Genomic DNA, 17,851 nt, shown 5'->3' with positions numbered 1-17,851 from the left:
CCCTATCAAATTAACAGTGGCATTTTTTACAGAACCAGAACAAAAAAATCTTAAAATTTGTATGGAGACACAAAAGACCCTGGATAGCCGAAGCAGTTTTAAGGAAAAAAACAGAGCTGGATGAATCAGACTCCCTGACTTCAGAGTATACTATAAAGCTACAGTAATCAAGACAATATGGTACTGGCACAAAAAGAGAAATATAGATAAATGAAACAGGATAGAAAGCCCAGAGATAAACCCATGCACCTATGGTCAACTAATCTATGACAAAGGAGGCAAGTATATACAATGGAGACAAGACACTCTATTCAATAAGTGGTGCTGGGAAAACTGGACAGCTACATGTAAAAGAATGAAATTAGAACACCATACACAAAAATAAACTCAAAATGAGTTAAAGACCTAAATGTAAGGCCAGAAACTATCAAACTCTTAGAGGACAACATACGCAGAACACTTTATGACATAAATCACAGCAAGATCCTTTTTGACCCACCTCCTAGAGAAATGGAAATAAAACAAAAATAAACAAATGGGACCTAATGAAACTTCAAAGCTTTTGCACAGCAAAGGAAACCATAAACAAGACTAAAAGACAACCCTCAGAATGTGAGAAAATATTTGCAAATGAAGCAACTGACAAAGGATTAATCTCCAAAATTTACAAGCAGCTCATTCAGCTCAATATCAAAAAAACAAACAACCGAATCCAAAAATGGGCAGAAGATCTAAATAGACATTTCTCCAAAGAAGATATACAGACTGCCAACAACCAAGTGAAAGAATGCTCAACATCACTAATCATTAGAGAAATGCAAATCAAAACTACAATGAGATATCACCTCACACCGGTCAGAACGGCCATCATCAAAAAATCTAGAAACAATAAATGCTGGAGAGGGTGTGGAGAAAAGGGAACCCTCTTGCACTGCTGGTTGGAATGTAAATTGATACAGCCACTATGGAGAACAGTATGGAAGTTCCTTAAAAAACTAAAAATAGAACTACCATACGACCCAGCAATCCCACTACTGGGCATACACCCTGCCCAGGGAGATCAGCTCGGTGCTCTGTGACCACCTAGAGGTGTGGGATAGGGAGGGTGGGAGGGAGGGAGATGCAAGAGGGAAGAGATATGGGGACATATGTATATGTATAACCGATTCACTTTGTTATAAAGCAGAAACTGACACGCCATTGTAAAGCAATTATACTCCAATAAAGATGTTAAAAAAAAAAAAAAGATTGAAATTAGAACACTCCCTAACACCATACACAAAAATAAACTCAAAATGGGTTAGAGACCTGAATGTAAGACTGAACACTATAAAACTCTTAGAGGAAAACATAGGAAGAACACTCTTTGACATAAATCACAGCAAGATCTTTTTTGATCCACCTCCCAGAGTGATGGAAATTAAAACAAAAATAAACAAATGGGACCTAATGAAACTTAAGAGCTTTTGCAAAGCAAAGGAAACTACAAACAAGACAAAAAGACAACCCTCAGAATGGGAGAAAATATTTGCAAACGAATCAGTGGACAAAGAATTAATCTCCAAAATACATAAACAGCTCATGCAGCTCAATATCAAGAAAACAAACAACCCAATCCAAAAATGGTCCAAAGACCTAAATAGACATTTCTCCAAAGAAGATATACAGATGGCCAAGAAGCACATGAAAAGCCGCTCAGCATCATTAATTATTAAAGAAATGCAAATCAAAACTACAATGAGGTATCACCTTACACCAGTTGGAATGGGCATCATCAGAAAATCTACAAACAACAAATGCTGGAGAGGGTGTGGAGAAAAGGGAACCTCCTTGCACTGTTGGTGTGAATGTAAACTGATACAGCCACTATGCAGAACAATATGGAGGTTCCTTAAAAAACTAAAACTAGAATTACCATATGACCCAGCAATCGCACTACTGGGCATATACCCAGAGAAAACCGTAATTCATAAAGGCACATGCACCCCAAAGTTCATTGCAGCACTGTTTACAACAGCCAGTTCATGGAAGCAACCTAAATGCCCATCAACAGATGAATGGATAAAGAAGTGGTACATATATACAATGGAATATTACTCAGCCATAAAAAGGAAAGAAATTGGGTCACTGTAGAGATGTGATGGATCTAGAGACTGTCATACAGAGTGAAGTAAGTCAGAAAGAGAAAAACAAATATCATATATTAACGCATCTATGTGGAACCTGGAAAAATGGTATAGATGAACCGCTTTGCAGGACAGAAATAGAGACACAGATGTAGAGAACTAATGTATGGACACCAAGGGGGGAAAGTGGCGGGGTAGGGGTGGTGGTGTGATGAATTGGGAGGTTGGGATAGACATATATACACTAATACGTATAAAAGGGATAACTAATTAGAACCTGCTGTATAAAAAATAAATTAAAAAAACAAAAAAAAACCTATCTTCTGGGGTAAAACTCCATTCATGTAAACAACATCCATTAAAGTCACTACAAATAAAATAAACAATATGTATACATAGATATGCAAATAGTCATTTTATGTATTCTTTGAACAATTTTACACATTAAAATGTACCAACTATATTAAAAAATGTTATAAAAAATACTATTTAGCATAGTATTTGTAGTCCAGAAATTACTGGGACTAAAGACCAAAGTTTGATTTTTTAAATAAAAGAATAAAATTATTTGAATGATCTATTATCAACTGAGTTTTCTAATAAGTTTAAACATAATAGTTTGCCTCATTTTTCTGTTCTAAAACTAAAACTAGCTATCACTGGGGTGTCTACACAATCCAAAGACAACCTCTCTGAAAACAGCCACATCTTCTCAATCTAAGAAGTTGCCCCTCCCTTATAAAAGTATGAATAGGTATGTTTGTGACATTTATTATATTCATTGACACATTATATTTCGCTATCACTGCATATCCCTGATATTCTTGGATCTCTATGGGTGTTTTGAAAATATCTAACTTTCCCTTTTATTCATTGTGTCAGTTATTGAATCGATAGCGTATCATATTCATGTCATTTCATTAAAAGAAGGCTTTAGGCATATAAATAGTTAAATCAATTTTTACTAAGCATTACCTAGGATGTGCTCCTACAAACCTTCTAAAAGACATTTTTTAAATAAAAGAAATGGCTTTCCTCTGGCTTTCCTCATTCCTATACCAGAGAAAACATTTTTGTAGCCACTGTTGTTTTAAAAAACAGCATGGCCCGCTAGACTTTGGGAAATCACCAAAATGTTAAAGAAGATATTAAAAGGAATAAGGCTAAGTGCACTACTACTTTTCAAGCATTACCTGATCAGTTATGGTCCCTCCTTCTCATAATTCATCTTAAATATGCCAGATCAGCAAAATTATAAAAGGAACTATATAAAAATTCCACACCTGTCATACGTGATCAAGAGATGCCTGCTACTGCCAGACCCCAGATTTATTAATGAGCAGAACATATTATAATTGTCAGATGACTTGTTACAAGAAAGAGATAAAGTGCTGTAGTCACTGGGATGCAGGCCAGGTTTTAGAAGATGTCCCTGTCCCCCTCTTCCCCCCATCTCCTTGCTGTAGACCTGAAATGAACTAAGGCCGGGAACTCCTCATCATGTCAAGGCTAAGCCAGGCCACTCAGGCCCTCAGGAAGCCCGAGGTCAGCGGCATGATCCGGACCATCGGCCCGGGCCCCCGCCAGGCCCCGTCCTGGGTCAGCAAGGCATTTCTGTCAACCAGTTCTGTAAGGAGTTCAACGAGAAGACCAAGGACATCAAAGAAGGCGTTTCTCTGCCTACCAAGATTTTTGTGAAGCCTGACAGGGCGTTTGAAATCAAAACTGGCCAACCCACTGTTTCCTGCTTCCTGAAGGCAGCTTCTGGGATTGAGAAGGGGGCCCCACACACAGAGAAAGAAGTGGCAGGCCTGGTGCCACTGAAGCACGTGTAGGAGATCGCCGGCGTCAAAGCTCAGGATAACACCTTTGCCCTGCAGGACGTGCCCCATCCTCTGTTGTCCACTCCGTCATTGGATCTGCCGGTTCCCTGGGCATTTATGTGGTGAAGGACCTCCGTTCTGAAGAGCTGGCAGCTTTCCAGAAGGAGCGAGCCCTGTTCCTGGCTGCTCAGAAAGAGGCAGATTTGGCAGCCCAGGCAGAAGCTGTCAAGAAGTGACCCCTGTCCCCCACCCTCCAGGATTTTGAAGGGGGCCAGTTGGGAAGGCGGGGCCAGTGGGGAGGAAGGGAGGTCACATCAACCTGACCTCTCCCTGGCAGAGTTCAGCCCACCTGTTTCCCCATAACCTGGCAGGACCTTCAGTCTCTCCACTGCTCTTCCAGATAATGTAGGATGTGCTTTTTCAGGTAAAGAATGACTTTTCAGTGAGGGGGGTTGGTGTGGCTGGTCTACATTAAAATTTTAGATAAAACAAACTTCCTGCTTCTAAATTGATATTTTGAGTAATAACACCTGGCAGTAAGGAAGCATTCACCTCAGCTACACCTCATTTATCTATATTATAGATATAGATATAGATCTATCTATCCATATATCTGTATGCCCTTCCTTATTATCTACTATCAGCACCAAAAATACCAAAACTTCCTCAACACCTATATGATTAAATGTTGATTCTGTGAAAAGAAGCTTTGCACTCTCAAGACCTGTTAACTACCATAACATAGGGATGATTTACAGTGGCTCGGAATTTTCCAAAGGGTCCAGTTACAAGTTAGTGCAGTGTTTATAACATTATAATTGTTTTGTTTGTTTTGTTTTGTTCTTTTGGCCGCACTGCGCAGCGTGCAGTATCTTAATTCGGGACCAGGGATCGAACCCGTACCCCCTGTAGTGGAAGTGCAGAGTCTTAACCCTGGACCGCCAGGGAAGTGCTTATAACGTTATAATTTTCATAAGGGAATTTAAGAACCTTCCCATATTGGACTTTTCTGTTTATTAAGAGAAGACTTAGGATACCTGCTGAGATTACGATTTCCTCTGAGAACTGCTCAGAAATGAAGGCAAACAATCAAACAGTTAAAGAATTACACTTAGGGCTTCCCTGGTGGCGCAGTGGTTGAGAGTCTGCCTGACGATGCAGGGGACACGGGTTCGTGCCCCGGTCCGGGAAGGTCCCACATGCCGCAGAGCGGCTGGGCCTGTGAGCCATGGCTGCTGAGCCTGCGTGTCTGGAGCCTGTGCTCCGCAACGGGAGAGGCCACAACAGTGAGAGGCCCGCGTACCGCAAAAAAAAAAAAAAAAAGAATTAGAGTTAGAATTACACTTAGAATTGGAATTATGGGTTCCCTACCCCAATAGCCATATCACTTGCCTAACCTCCATCCCTCCTCACCCACCCACCAACACACACATAGATTTTTTTTTTCCCCATAAACAAACCTGATTTTTGCACACCTTGAAGTGGCAAAGTTCTTCTGAGGAGGCTGGGTCCACCTCCAGCCCCCGAGGTCTCATTGCTCTGGCCATGGTTTGGTTTGGGCACAGCACAAAGCAACTCCAGCCAACAGCACATGAGAGCATATCTGTCAGGATGCCTCTGGCAACGCTTTTCTCACTTTAAAGAAGGGCTTAATACAAGGACAATTCTTTTCTCTACCTCTTGACTTTGTCACTGGAACCAGAGGAGCCATTCAGGGACCAAGGGGACAAGCTCCAGGACACAGAGATAAGAGTAACACATGTCAATGGAAGCCATGGAGAAAACAGATATATCCTGGAGTCTAAAGTCAACCCTGAAACTATAGTAGTTCCAGACATCTTGTTTTATTGAGTGTATCTTAGCTGGGATTTTTAGGATTTGCCACAGAGAGAATAGAGACTTTCTGCTATTGTGTCAGGCATTTAAATTCTCTTTAGTTGAAGAAACAGACTCACAGACATAGAAAACAAACCTATGGTTCCCAAAGGGGAGAGTGGGGTGGGGGAGGGATAAATTAAGAGGTTGGGATTAACATATACACACTACTATATATAAAATATGTAACCAACAAGGACCTACTATAGCACAGGGAACTCTACTTAATATCTTGTAATAACCTATAATGGAAGAGAATATGAAGAAGAATAGATATATACATATGTATAACTGAATTGCTATGCTGTACACATGAAATTAACATGATATAGTAAATGAAATATACTTCAATAAAAAAATAGAAGAAAAAAATAAAAAAATAATTATCTTTAGTTGAGTTTCTGCCTATAAAATGCAACATGAGATTGGTTTACCTTTCCATACATGTTGTGAAGAATACAAAACCAATAAATTTTAAAAGGATTAAATACAATATAATAGCTGTTATGTATTAATGCACATAATATTGTCACATAATTCTTTTTCCCCTGTGCTAGCTCCACAATTTGCTCATACTTATTTTTATGTAGTATGATATATAATAATTGCTTGTTTATTTGTCCTTCTCTCCTTTCTAAGATATATGAAGGTGGGAACACCTTATTCTTTGTTTTCAGAGGCTTAGCACAGACCACAATTCACGGTCAGGCCTTAACTATCCCTTGTTGAATTGAATTCAATTTTATCAATAATGAAAATGAATATGTTAAAGAGTACCTTCCTTGGATGTTCTGCAAGGCATAATTAGATACTAGAGATTTTGCTACCTAGAATTTATAACCCCAGTGAATAATATCAAGTTGCATTGCACAAACATGACAAACACTAACCCAAATTGATCCTCTTTTCATATTTCCTCTCATTTCACAATGTTGATATTCTTCACCCCAATCCATTTTCACATTTGTTAATGACACTTCCAAAGTATTTTATTGAATTTTTTTTTTTTGGCCATTTTCACTATCACTGCTCTACCTCTTTTATCCCATTAAACTAGCTTAATGAATTTCCTACTCTTCCAGTAGTTTCTAAAGCTACAATTTTAATCACACAACTTCCTTATTCAAAACCTTTCAACAATTCCCCACAGTCTACAGAAAAAAAAAAAAAAAATCACACTCTTCAACTTGGCAATATAAGTTCTCCTACAGTCTTCCCCCAAACTACTGATATCCATTATTGATCCACAAGTATCTTATACTATGTCCCATCTAGTCTACTTACTGCATCTTTTCCTAGAACATGCCCCATGGAAGACCCACCATACCTTTGGGCTAGCCATTACTACTTTATGTCTAATACATGAATCCTAATATATAAAATTTACTTTCTAAAACTCTCCAAGAAGCTCTTTCTAATACTCCCATAATACTGTCCCTTGTACCATGTTCTACTTTATGGGAGTTATTTTGCATGTTTTATATCTCCCACACAATATAAGCTCAAGGATGGTATGAGCGTGGGATTGTATCATTCAAGTACCTCATATACATCATCCTAACTCATATGGTAGCAGGCATAAGTTTAATGTGAACACAATTTGAGATGCACAGAGGAACTTCCCCTCACTTTATTATACGGGTTTACTAAAAGGAGATATTTCTTGGAATATGTAGTAGAAGTTACAGAATCAGCAAGTCAGAGCAACTTTATAATGAACATTTTAACTAGTCTTTTTTCTAAAAACACATTAAATTATATATTTCTGTAAGTGACTAGAGTATGTTTCTCTCCTACCTGCCATGTGGTAAAGAGATGTATTATAAGCTTCTTTCTGATACTGAAGAGGAGAATGAAGTGAAATCAAAAGTGTTCATTCCATTGGACAAAAACAGCAGGTAAAGATCTGACTCGGTAAATAGAATAATAATTGGAATATACACGTTTTGGAAGAATGCGCCTCCTTCTATTCAAAGACTTGGAACATGTTTAGATAACTGTCACTGATATATTTCACATAGTTTTTATTCCTCTAGAAAATCATTCTATTCACACTAACACTGCAAAATTTAACATACTCAACTATTATAAGCACCGTTCCTCAATAAAAAAAAAAACCCTGTTTTTTACAGTATTTAAGACCAAAAGAATTCCTTCTGTTCATCCCAATTATATAAGTATTACTACCACCACTACCTATCTGATCTTTTCAACACCTCCACAAGTCTCTTGGACAAAGGCACTGCTGGCTGTCAAGCAGACTGATGGCTTTCACTGAGCAGCCCTATATGTAAAATTCAGAATTCACTTTAACAGTCATTTGAACTGTCACTGTATGAATTATGGACTGAAGCACATTCTGCTTTGCCATTTCAAAAGGAAAGCTTCTTGTGAATATTAAACTAGAAGTGGGAACGGCATTTTCAAGTCAAATGATTTAAACTACATACCTGGGTTTAGAAGGAGCTTTAAAAAACTATTTTGTTTCCATGGAGAAAAACATCTCAAATTCAAATGATCTTGTACTTTTATTATAATAATGTATATATGTATGTATGTGGTGCACATATATATTCATAGCTGTGACTTTTTTTTCTTTTAAAAATATCTTCCTTATATTACAGAATTAAAATTCTTGGAACCTTTGTGTAAACCACGTGTGTTAAATAATATAGGAAGATCCAAAATGAATTGAAGACATGACTTTTTCCCTAGAAAGTTATATGTTATACCTGAAATAACATGTCAGTAATTATAAAACAACATCATGATATGTAAAATATATTGAATAGCCTGAGTGATTTCAAAGATTTCATTAGTAACTCTGGCTCTGTGTTTGATTTTGGGTCCAATCATGAAGCAGGGGGATGACGTGAACAGGAAGAGATGCCAGGAAGCCTCAGAATGTGGTGTGATACCAGCAAAGGCAATGAAGTGGATATCAGCATGGGAGGTGGGGAGTGATTTCTGTGAGTAACTACAATGACTAAATTTCAAAAAGCAGTTTAGGAAAAATTAATGAAGATATTATGTGCTCATAGACTGGAAGAATTAATATTGTTAAAATGTCCATACTACCCAAGGTAATCTAGAGATTCAATGCAATCCCTATCAAGATTCCAATGGTTTTTTTTCACAGAAATAGAACAAACAACCCTAAAATGTATATGGAATCATAAAAGACCCCAAATAGGCAAAGCAATCTTGAGAAATAAGAACAAAGCTGGAGGCAACATGCTCTCTGATGCCAAACTATATTACAAAGCTATAGTAATCAAAGCAGTAAGGTATTAGTATAAAAACAGACACTAGATCGATGGAACAGAATAGGGAACCCAAAAATAAATCCATGCATATATGTTCGATTAGTTTACAACAAAGGAGGCAAGAATATACAATTAGGGCAAGGACAGTCTCTTCAATAAATGGTGTTGGGAAAATTAGGCAGCCACGTTGAAAAGAATGAAACTGGACAACGATATTACACCACGCAAATAATTAACTCAAAGTGGATTAAAGACTTAAACATAAGACCTGAAACTCCTAGAAGAAACCATAGGCAGTAAGGTCTTGACATAGGCCTTGGTGATCATTTTGAATCTGACACCAAAAGCAAAAGCAACAAAAGCAAAACTAAACAAGTGGGACTACTTCAAACTAAAAAGCTACACAGGAAAGGAAACCATCAACAAAAAGGCTGCCTACCAAATAGGAGAAAATATTTGCAACTGATAAATCTGATAAGGGGCTGATATCCAAAATATATAAAGAATTCATACAACTCAATAGCAAAAAAGCAAGCAATCTGATTTTAAAAATGGGCAGAAAATCTGAATAGACTTTTTTTTTTTTTTTGCGGTATGCGGGCCTCTCACTGTTGTGGCCTCTCCCGTTGTAGAGCACAGGCTCCGGATGCGCAGGCTCAGCGGCCATGGCTCATGGGCCCAGCCGCTCCGCAGCATGTGGGATCTTCCCGGACCAGGGCACAAATCCATGTTCCCTGCATCGGCAGGCGGACTCTCAACCACTGCGCCACCAGGGAAGCCCTGAATAGACATTTTTTTCAAAAAGACATACAGACGGCCAAAAGGCCAAGGAAAAATGCTTAGCATCATTAATCATTAGGAAAAAGTTAAACAAAACCACAGTGAGTGGGGTGGTGGTGGTGGTGGTGGGATGAATTGGGAGATGGGATTGACATGTATATACTAATATGTATAAAATAGATAACTAATAAGGACCTGCTGTATAAAAAATAAAATAAAATAAAATTCAAAAAAAAAAAATCAAACCACAGTGAGATATCACTTCACACCTGTCAGAATGGCTATTATCAAAATAACAAATAACAACTGTTGGAGAGGTTTTGAAGAAAAGGGAACCCTCGTGCACTGCTGATGGGAATGTAAATTGGTGCAGTCCCATGGAAAACACTATAAAATTCTTCAAAAAATTAAAAATAGAACTATGATATGATCCAGCACTTCCACTTGTGGGTATTTATCTGAAAACAAGAAAACACTAACTCAAAGGATATATGCAACCCCATGTTCATAGCAATATTATTTATAATAGCCAAGATATAGAAACAACCTAGGAGTCCCCTGATGGATGAATGAATAAAGAAAGTGCAACAAATATATATGTGTGTGTGTGTATATATACATATATATTTCAGCTAAAAAAAAAAAATGAAATCTTGCCATTTGTTACAAATGGTGTTGGGAAAATTGGGGAGCCACACTGAAAAGAATGAAAATGGACAACGATATTACACCATGCAAAAAGTTAACTCAAAGTGGATTAAAGACTTAAACATAAGACCTAAAACTATAAAACTCCTAGAAGAAAACATAGGCGGTAAGGTCCTTGACATAGGCTTTGGTGATCATTTTGTATCTGACACCAAAATGGTGTCAGATGGACCTTGAGGGCATTCTGCTAAGTGAAATAAGTCAGACAGAGAAAGACAAATAAAATATGATCTCTCTTTCATGTGGAATCTAAAAAAATAATAAGTTTTTTAAAAAAGAAAAAGCTCATAGATACAAAGAATAGATTGGTGGTTGCAGAGGGTGGGAGAGGGAGTAGGAGAAATGGGTGAATTGTTTGTTTTAGTTTAAATAAATTGATTTATTTAAAAGAAAAAACTGGGCCTGCAGTTTGAAGACATTGAAAATGTGTTTCCAGGAAAAAAAAATTAATGGAGGAGTCAGTTAATGAAGAACATTGAATACTGGGCTGAGCATTTTAAATTTTACATAATAAGCATCAGTGACATGAATATTATGTTAAAATTATGTTAAGAAGATTCTGATGAAAATGCTTAAGTTGAATGAGACTTGAGCTGGCCATGGAGATTATTGGAGGTGGGGTGCAAAGAACAGGCTTAGAACAATGAAGCATGCTAGCAAGAGCTATATTAATTTAAATAAGAAGGAATGAAATGTTACCGATAAAGAATAGATGGAGATCAAGAACTAACTAAAAAAAAAAAAAAAGAACTAATTAAAAAAGCAAGCTGAAAAATAATACAAAACTATGGTGAGTTTTGAAATGCAGAATTCTGGAGGATTATAATGATATTGGTGATGGTGGATAAACTGAAAAAATATTCTAGTTTGAGGTTATTTGTATCAATTAATTAGCAACCAGAAGTCTGCTATAAAAACTATGTGCTTAATATATATTTCTATGTATATGAAGATATATAGGGCTATATAAATAACTAAATTCAGGATATTTACAAAGTCTTTATATAATGTTAAATTGTATGATATGTACTTTAGGTATTTGTGGGAAAATAAATGAATTAATCTAACCTTTGTGAGGAGGTGAGAATAACTACAATTCAGTCTTGTGTTTTGGTTAGAATCTTCGTAGATTCTCCATGAAGTGAGTCATCCTACCTACTATTGAGTACATTTATACTTCCGGTTCACAACGAAGAATATAACCCTAAACTCTTTGCATTCTTAATTATTAATCAAAACCATCTATATAAAAAACGTTTTTAAGGAAGATTACATGACAGACTCAGTAACCTCAGGAGTTTTTTTTTTTTGTCCTAAAATATGTATCTGAAATACATGTATGTGTGTCCTGTAGATCTACTTTAAGTGAATAATTCTTTCTAGTTATATCAGCACCTGACAGTGAGATGTCACAAAAGTCTTATGAAATTTGCTCTTCTTTTATGACAGGAAAGTGGGTGAGGATATTGTACACTAACCAAGATCCACGGGACCAATGTCCTTTCAATTTGAACACCAAGAAAAGCTGTATTTCTCCTGAACTGCTGGTTTATTTCTCATCTTATGTGACCAATCATGTCTTTGCTCTAACTCTGTGGTCCATCTCTGGTAACTACATAGGAACTCATGGAATTCATATCGTGTACCAACTCTACACCTGATTCATTTTCACCCCCTTATTATATTTTTCTTCAGCTGTTTTTTTTTCTATTTATGCTATTGCACATAGTTATGTGAACCACTGCAAATCTTTTTTGGAACAGGTGAAACATACTAATAGGTACACCTAAATGTTAAGGCCTCCATCAAGTAATTTGACATTACCACATTTAGATGTCATAACATCTCTGCAAGAGGATTTTCATGATCACCAGCACAATTACTGAGAAAAATGAATTTCAGGTGGGTACAAATACCTTAAGGAGTAGAAGTATAAGTAGAAAATCCCAAAGTTCTACTGAGAAACATAAAAAAAAAAACCTAGCCATATCAAAAGAAAGGTAATTGTTGTGAATTGTTGTGACTCCTGGGATATCGATTACCTTTAGCCTATTTCTACTATAAATAAATAAATATTTAAATAAACAAAATCTCTGCTTTGTTTGTTTCACTAATTTCCTATTTCAATCCACTTTATTTAGACTGTCAAAAGAACAATGCTCTATATGGAGAGAGGAAAAATTATTTTCTCCCAGAAAATATTACCAACTTCAAAAATTCCATAACTTTTCTCGAGTTACTCATTGTGATGCTAGCTTAAAGGGATGCAGATGCTATGTGATTCTTTTACCCTTCCAAAGCATTCACATTTCTTTGTGTTTTGTTCCTTCTGTTATTTCACAGCATTAAATCACATCTGTTTAGTTGTAAACATAGGGGGTAGGCATAATAATTAGATTCTGGTTCTAGCTCTTAGGATTATGTAATTTGGAACAAGTCATGAATTTCTGTACCTCAGGACATTCATCCTGTAAGAAGGGGAGGATACCAGATTCCTCAGAGCTGGTGTGAAGATTCAGTGAAATAATACATGGGACATGCATAGAACAATGTGTGGCGTTCTATACCTTCTTCAATATCATCACCTATTTTCACTTCATCTTCTGTATTTTCAGTAAAGAGGTGGAAGAGCACAGGAACTCTTGTGGAGAGATAGGCAAGAAATAGAAACATCATACAAAAGCTTCCATCTACAATTTGCCAGTGTCATCATCCCATGGTGTGGTCGTGACTAAAGTCATTGCCATCACTCCTGACTGGAACTTGTGCAGCTTACTAATCACCAGATCCAATTCCTAGCGGATGGAGTAGTATTTCAATTTTTGACAGACCTGACACAGCAGGCTGTCCATTATTAAACCACACATCTGGTCCCTCTTGTTAATAACTGGTTGTTTGCAAAATGTGGACAATCTGCAAGTCTTCCCACAGGGAGTTAAATGAGGTTGAAATGTGTTAACCCACTTTTATCCCTATTCACACAGTGATTTACAAGATGGGCTAAGTGTGCCCCCGTAATAATTCATCATTCTGTTTCTGTGCAAGGTCCACTGCAAGACAGCCAAGAACAAGCTGTCCTTTAGTCCTTAGATTCACTGGTTTTTGGCTTTGTGTGCAAAGTCCATTTCTTGCACATACATAGTGTGAAAAGTAGAAATAATACAACTCTGAGTTTAAGAAAGGCGCACACAGAGGGAAATGATTCTCACTCTTTAAAGCCGTGGCGTAATGGCAGCACTGCTGAGAAGACTAAAGCACAGTCCAAAGAGAGGCCCGGTTACGAGTCTGAACAGGAAAGGGGTCCAAGAGTTGAGACTTGCTGTCAGGCAACAGTGCCCTACAGACCAGCCAAGCTTGGCAGCCTGGGTTTCTGTTTCTACTTCCCTTCACTGCTTCTATTTGTCAAAAAAAGACAAAGATAAATATGATCAATCCAAGACAAAATCGGGGAGAGAAATCTCACTGCCCCCGGTCACCCTTTTCCGCGGATCCTCTTCTCAGTTTCCGCAGGAGTATTTCCCCCCTACTCCTTTCAGGTGACTAGGACTTTCCAGCCTCTACCGAATCCCTTTCCCAACTCCAAACCCATCCCCACTTCCCAGCCAAAGAGGACAGGTAAATCTAATACCACTGGAGCACTCAGCTTACACAAATGATTTACTCTTCTGAGTATGTGCAGTGGTTCTTCCTTCCCTTGAAATTATACTACATCTCAGATTCTCCTTAAGAGAATCTAGTTCTGATTATTGAGGAATCAAGGTCAGATATTTTGAATTCACTCTTCTGCTTCCAGATGATCAGATATGAAGGACCCAATGCCATTCTTACAGTGCTTTCTTGCCTTCACAACACCTGGGTTTTTATTTATCTTCTGCAAGCACGTACATGGTCACTCTTGCACATGAGAGATATGCAATCAAATATCACAGTGGCTCAGGGTCATGCAATACCCAGACACTGTAACAAATTATGAGGCCAAACATACACGAACAAAGATTTGGGTTGGAGCGATGGAGGAACCTAAGGAACCACAGCCTATGCTCTGTAACACATGAGTATAACAAAACAACAGTGACATAATACAGAATATTAGAAAAGTTATCAAGATTAATGATTGTTGTAGGCGAAAGAAAACTAATAATGTGATTTGGCTGGCAAAGTAAAGCTCATGATTGCAAAATGTGGCAAATTTAGTGCTCGCTTCCGCAGCACATATACTAAAATGTGGCAAATTTCTTCATTTCTACGTTAAGTAGAATCGAAGTACAATAATCATTATAAATGTGTATTAGGTATAAATATTTAATACGGATTATATTAAACGTTTGACAGATTAACAATGTTCTATATTTTATTGAATTGCAAGGGTAAAATATCTATGCTCAGTCTTTATAATTTGTTCATAAAGTTTGGTCATTTGCTTACAGCTTTAAAAACCTTACATACCACCACCATGACTACCAGAAAGAAGTTTCTGGCTCAGCTTAACTTTATCCACTCTACTTGGGCGGTACACTCAGTATGAAAGGGGACTCCCGCCCACCACCCGCTTCACTCACATCCTAGTTTTTACTACTCCACACAGCCAGTTTGAATTTGTACTGAGGTTGAGATTTTCTCAGTGCTACAGATGCACCTTTTTCTTTTTACTCTGTTCTCCAAGTAGTTTTCTCTTAAATTGCAACTTGATTGCTGTCTAATGATTAAGATACTTGTGAAAAAAAAAAATCATGACCTATTAAAAAAAAATCCCATATCCAGTCAAAAATTGTCAAAGAGTAAAAGTAATTGTCCTTCTGGATTATTACCTATTGTTTTGATTACTTTTACAGAGAAATTTTAAATTAGCAACTTAAGACTCAGGAAAAGCATTAGTTTAAAGACATCTTGATTGAAGGTATTAAATACAGCTCAGAAAAGGCCACCCTTATTAAATTTCAAACTATAAATATACAAAGCTACTGGTTAAATTTCACTGTAAAAAGTATTTCTTCTTGTTTCATTTTCTAAAGGCAACTTAGACAAGCATGGCACATAAGACAACACTGGCAACACATAAATACACTAATAAAAACAGATGAGCCATCAATGACAAAATGATATATAAACGATAAACAAGAGCATGATTTTTTTTGCTTTTTTTTGGGGGGGGGGGTATAGTTCTTTTACAATGTTGTGTTAGTTTCTACTGTCCAGCAAAGTGAAGTAGAGTTCCCTGTGTTATACAGCAGGTTCTCATTACTTACCTATTTTATACATATTAGTGCATATATGTATAATCTCCCGATTCATCCCCCCCCTTTCCCCCCTTGGTGTCCATACGTTTGTTCTCTACATCTGTGTCTCTATTTCTGCCTTGCAAACCGGTTCATCTGTACCATTTTTCTAGATTCCACATATATGGGTTAATATACGATATTTGTTTTTCTCTTTTTGACTTACTTCACTTTGTATGACAGTCTCTAGGTCCACCCACATCTCTACAAGAGCACGATTTGAAAAAGCCAATAAAAGTATCGCATTCACTATTAACCTAGCTACAGGTACACGTGATGACTAAAGATATTGTTACTTTTTATTTGGTACCAATAATGAAGACCAAAATAAGCTTTCATTTGTATTACTTCTCTTACTACCTTTCAAATCTATTTTTGCAGAAGTTGAGTTACATTACTAACAGAGAAGGAAAAAAGTATGCTAATTCTGATAAAACAATAAGTTAGCTGAAATCATTTTCTTGGTCATCCATCTGGATTTATATCTTTCTACCCATCCTCTAGACTAACTTGAAGCTGCAGTGGAGAAGCTGTTTAGTAGAAAGTTTAATCTCCTTAAAATGTCACATACCTTATGTGGAAAATGAAATTGCTACATTCCAACTTCCTTCACCCAAGATTTATTGTACATAGAGGTATCTTGAGAAAAGTGTAATACTCACAGAAGAGGTATTACAAATAAGTAACCATATACAAAAAGTGGATATATAAGAGTGGTTAAATGGAATCAAACTTTAAATTCCAATAAATTTGAAACGCCGTATTTCAATTTTATTAATAAGAGTAGGTAAAAAGAAAAAATCCATGTTTTTATATAAAATATGAATGTCTGAATTATTGGTAACTATTGAAAAATAATAATTATTACACTATCTTTTTCTCTGCATTTTATATATTATATATATATATATATATATGTATGTAAAGTCAATTTTTGCACCATTACCTACTTCACCAGTAGGTAATTTTTTATTGCCTTATTCAAGGAGATTTCTCTTAATATAATAGTGCTAAAAGACACCGAATAGTCTGGGTTTTCTGATAATAAGTGCTTAAATCATTTTTATAGATATTGCATATGCATGGTTGGTTCCACTATATAATTAAACAGTAAAAATAACATTTTGTTCTTTTTAATAACAATTAAAATATTTTAAAAGTATATTTACTGACCTGAACATAAAAACTTAGAATAAGAACTTTATATTAAATGGCTACTTTTCAAAATAATATATAATTTAATAAGAAAGATAAAATTGGTAACACATAAATGTGCCAGATGCCAATCCAAAACCCATTTTCCCAATTCAATTTGATTATATAAAGTCATATTACATATTTTCATTGTATGATATCTAAACTTACACATACTCCAAAAGCTATCCAACATTCTCCCCATTTTATAAATACTTCTTAAACTGTTAATCGATTGAACTGTACCCTTTGTTCAATCTCTTTTATGTTTTCAATTACTACAATGCACTAGGTGACTTGCATTACTTTTAAATTCCACCTACAAAATATGAAAGATATACTTAAAATTACTGGAGTTGCAACACCTGACCAAATATCTGAAAACTAGAATAATGTTAATTAAATAAATGGCCTGCTCCGATATGACTGCAACTGAGAATTGTCCATTAACAGTAATTTATCCACAGCTGTGATAATTTATCCACATCAAGTGCATTGTGTTCCAAACTTTAAAATTACTGAGTCATGATGAAGGATGAGAAGGGCTTGTCCTAACTGCCTAAAGGCATTTAAAACCTGAAATTTACCAATCTTTAACTGTAAGAGAATATTCTAAATTTTTATTGCTTTATGAATCTTAGAAACATTAAAATAGAAAAAAAAAAGTATTTTAACACTACAACAATTTTACATATTACAGAATGGCTCCCATATAAGATCAGTTAAATTCTGTCTCTATTCATATTGGTTTCAATCATAGAGTAACTTTGATGATATTAAGTATTCTAAATATTAAATTCAAA

At 36.3% G+C, this 17,851-nt stretch overlaps 1 protein-coding gene and 1 pseudogene across 12 annotated transcripts in view; one reads left to right on the top strand and one right to left on the bottom strand.

Moving 5' to 3' along the window:
* The window catches only part of KCNT2 (potassium sodium-activated channel subfamily T member 2), a 405,220-nt gene that overhangs the window by 347,442 nt on the left and 39,927 nt on the right, over positions 1 to 17,851 (bottom strand). The gene's annotated exons all lie outside the window — the stretch shown is intronic.
* LOC115867740 (large ribosomal subunit protein uL11m pseudogene) lies at positions 3,627 to 4,185 on the top strand (annotated as a pseudogene).

Source organism: Globicephala melas, chromosome 1 (genome assembly GCF_963455315.2).
Source record: "Globicephala melas chromosome 1, mGloMel1.2, whole genome shotgun sequence".
In the NCBI taxonomy this organism is placed as follows: Eukaryota; Metazoa; Chordata; class Mammalia; order Artiodactyla; family Delphinidae; genus Globicephala; species Globicephala melas.
This window is presented reverse-complemented; position numbering and strand designations above follow the sequence as displayed.